Below are 3792 nucleotides of genomic sequence, written 5' to 3'. Positions count from 1 at the left end.
TGGGGGGCTGCGGAGGTAACTCTGTGCGGAGGCATTTGGGTTTCTCCGCCGTTTTGTTAATAATGCTTTAGTTACAGCACGCCTGTCTTGCCAGCTGTCGTTGCGCCGGGCTATGATTTTAAGAGGGGAAAGAACCGGGAGATGGGGATTTACATTAAACAGCACTTGTTGTCCACCCTCTTGTATTAAAAGACACCAGGTTACAAGGCTACATCGACAGTTTATTTCAGGTACAAATATTAGCATGCCAGGCTGGCACAAATCCCACCCTCTTCCCCGACCTGCATCCATGGGACAACCAGGGATGCTCGGGAAAATATTTGTTCCTGAAAATTCAGTGTTGGCGCTTTCGGCCGCCGCCGGCCCTTGTGCGGAGAGTACAAAACCGGCGCGGGGACTCCCCCGCCTCCCTCCCCTCCCGCACCGCTGCCGCCCTCCCCCGCACGGCCGGCGGCAGGGCCGGGCAGCCGGGTCCCCGGGAAGGGCTCCCTCCGGTCCTCCCGAGGCTGGACACTTGCTGTACGTAAGGCACCGGGCAGATCTGGGAACGGAGGAGCCCGTAGACCTTCTCTGCGCCACCTGACCGCGAAAACCTGGTTTTAAATAGGTGTGTGCTCCTGTAAGATGGAGTTTTCTATTACCTGTTGACTGAGATCACACATACAGGGGAAGCTTTCGATATAATGCTGTTTTCGCTCACTGTAAATCCCACATGTTGCAGTCAAATTCTTACCAGCTGGGAGGGCCAGAGCAGTAAAACCCAGCAATTCTCTTTCATCATAAATCAAGTTTATGAACTGTAGTACAAGGTATATTACTCTGGAAGCAGCGCTCTTTAGTGGTAAATGGCTTCTGAAATGTTCGACTGCGGCATTGTCAAATTCCCTTTTACACTGAAAAATTGATAGAAGCTAGTTCTTACAGCGGGCGGCGTCTCTCGCTTAATTTGGAAGAAAACCACCTGGCATAATTTGTATGAGACAAACAGAAACGTAAACCTGGAAATGTAAAGTTCAGAATAAGCCCCCCAGGCACTGGTGCTGCCTCCAGCCTGCGGTTCTGATTCCCATATCGGCAATCAGATGTGTGCAGCCGTCTGGCCGCGGCAGCCTGTCACGCAGTTACAGTAAAAAAAATAAATAAATAAGTGAGCTCATATTAAAAAGAAATGTAAAAATACCCGTTCAAATTTCGTTTTATAGGGCACTTTCATCTCTCTCTCTACTTCCAGTGTTTACAGCATGATGGGAAGAGAATTACGCTCTCACAAGATAAGTCCCATCCCAGCGTACGCAGTTATTTCCTCCTCGATTTTTATTTCTCAAGGATTTGTTCAGGAGACTTGAGGACCTGAAGGAACAAACCCGTGGTGTCCTCCCACTGGTGTCCGGAGGCTGCTTTGTAGTAAACTGAGATGACTGCTGCGCCTTTCATGTAAACTTCAAGTTGCCGTCTACACCGAAGTTCAATCTCTTGTTCGGGGTTTGGTGCTGCAATGGGTAGGAAGGTTCTCCAGGAACATCTGGAGAGAGGTAGTTTCGTGCATTATTTGCTTTCATTTTTTTCTGTAACTATACTTATGATTTCTAGGCATTTTCAGAACGAACTACGGCTTTTAGCAAGTCACACACTATTATTATCATTACAACCATAACAACGAACATTGCCACGACTACCAATAACGTGTATCGATCCAACAACAGAGAATACCGCAGTTCTGCAAAACAATAAAATATTTGGGTAGATTCCCCCTAGTCCCGGGAAGCGCGGTAGGGTCTCTATCAGGGCTCTGCAGCTTCTCAAAACTTGTCTAATTAAAGAAAGTGAAAGTGGGGAGGAAAAGGATTTGGACTTCGCTCTGTAACTTTGGAGCTGTGAGATGGGTTAGGGACTGAGTCTAACCGGGTTTGCTCACGCCAGCGTGTCGGTGAGGCTGCAGCGGGCATTTGGGCTAGGAAATCCTTCCTATTCGTTGTAAAAATTTTTTTCCATAAGAATCACTCAAAAGACTCTCGTGAAAAACAGCTGTCAAGATTTTACCCTTGTGGGAAAGAAAAAAGAGACCGCACGCCACACACCAACACATACCGCACTTAAATGACAACCTGTTAAATGCTGGGGACCCCTGGGACTCTCAAAGAGGTGTCTCTTGAGTTTGAACCGACTCAGAAATACTTTAAAACTAATTATTGATGGGATTACTAGTTGTTCCATTTTCCCATCCCGGTAGCAGGAGATGTAGACATGGAAAAAGCTTCACGGTCAACCCGCAACCGCCCCAAGAAAGTACATAGACGTGCTCCATCTCTCCCCGTGGGACCAGGCTTGCATTTTCTGTTGTAATGCATTTATTTTAATGTTTCTCAACCCTAAATTCCTCTCATTCTTTTTGCGCAGTTGAAGAAAACAGCAACAGCAGAAATAACCCCGAGGATGCTCTCACTGGCACTGTCCGTGTGTGATACACCGTGTTTCCTTGCAGAGTTTGCTATCTGCAGTCTTGATTTCTGCGTGGGCTTACGGACGGAGCAGGAGGAGGCAGGGACACAGGAGCAGCCTGCCCAGACTGATGCTGTGCCTGCCTCGGCTGGGGGAAACGGGAGCACTCTGTGTTCGGGAACTAGGGAAAAGACTGTGCTTATTTATTTATTTAGTTAGTTAAGACAGATACATAACCCTAACATTTCTTTTAGTATGTTTTAAGTATTTTCTTTTTCCTTTGTAAAGTACACACAGTCCGTCTGTGCAGACAGATTTAGATTACCTGCTATGAACGCTTGAAGTCCAGGATAAACGGAACGAAAACTGATACCCTTTGTGAGATTGTTATGACACTGTAAAATAGGATTGGGAGAGTTTAAATCTCCATTTTATTCCTCGGTGTATTCTGGAGTCAACCAGGGTCTGGGTATTTGGGATTTTATACCTTTTACTTTGTGTTTAATGATTTGTTTATGTTTATTTTATTTTTAACCGAAGTGAGCTCTAGCTCTAATTTCTGCTCTGATGGAATTAGGTATGTTACCCCTTTCCGTGCCTCGTTTTGTTCTTCACACTTCAGACCACGTCTGTGTGATAATCCATATCATAGTTCAGCCCGCATTAGCACCTACAACAGTTCCAAACCTGCGGTTTTATTTATGTTCGCAATCGCCGCGGCCACAGCAGTGATGCTGCTCCTGCACATCTCGCTCACGAAACACGCCGGCTGTGCCTCGCTCTTTTTGCAGCAACGTCGCTCCGCTTTCATCTCCTCTTCCAGAGCAGAGATTATAACCTTGCTTTGCCTCTAATTGGAAAAGCAAAGCATCTGGCTGTTCTCGATCTTTTAACGTCCAACGCCTTAACGCTATCATACTGACCATTACACACTGATGTAACCTCTTGTTTCAAAATTTGGCTAGTCCAATTAGGCAGCGAAGTGCAGAGAGAGCAGACCCTAATGTGAGGCAGGAGGAGAAGGAGACAGGACCAGGCGAGAGACAGGAGACGACCGAGAAGAGCTTTATTAGATAAGTGTATTAATCTGGATCCCAGCTGTATTTGCAGTGTTTTCCAAGATTCCTTTAAAAAAAATCTTTCTTGTCGGATGTGGGTTTCCCTAATGAATCACTCATGCCATTGTATACATTACAGCTCAAGAGTGTAATTTTAGTCAGTTGTTTTGAGGCGCGTTACTGTTCCCATCTGATTTGCGTTTGTCGATGCAGCCTACACGGAGCGTCACAGCTGCAGACAGGACTCCCGAGACCCGGCTCCCAGCGGCTCCGACCACCCGGCACCCCCGCCCCA

The sequence above is a fragment of the Chaetura pelagica genome, unplaced genomic scaffold, assembly GCF_000747805.2.
Source record: "Chaetura pelagica isolate M959 unplaced genomic scaffold, ChaPel_1.0 scaffold559, whole genome shotgun sequence".
Classification (NCBI taxonomy): Eukaryota; Metazoa; Chordata; class Aves; order Apodiformes; family Apodidae; genus Chaetura; species Chaetura pelagica.
This window is presented reverse-complemented; position numbering follows the sequence as displayed.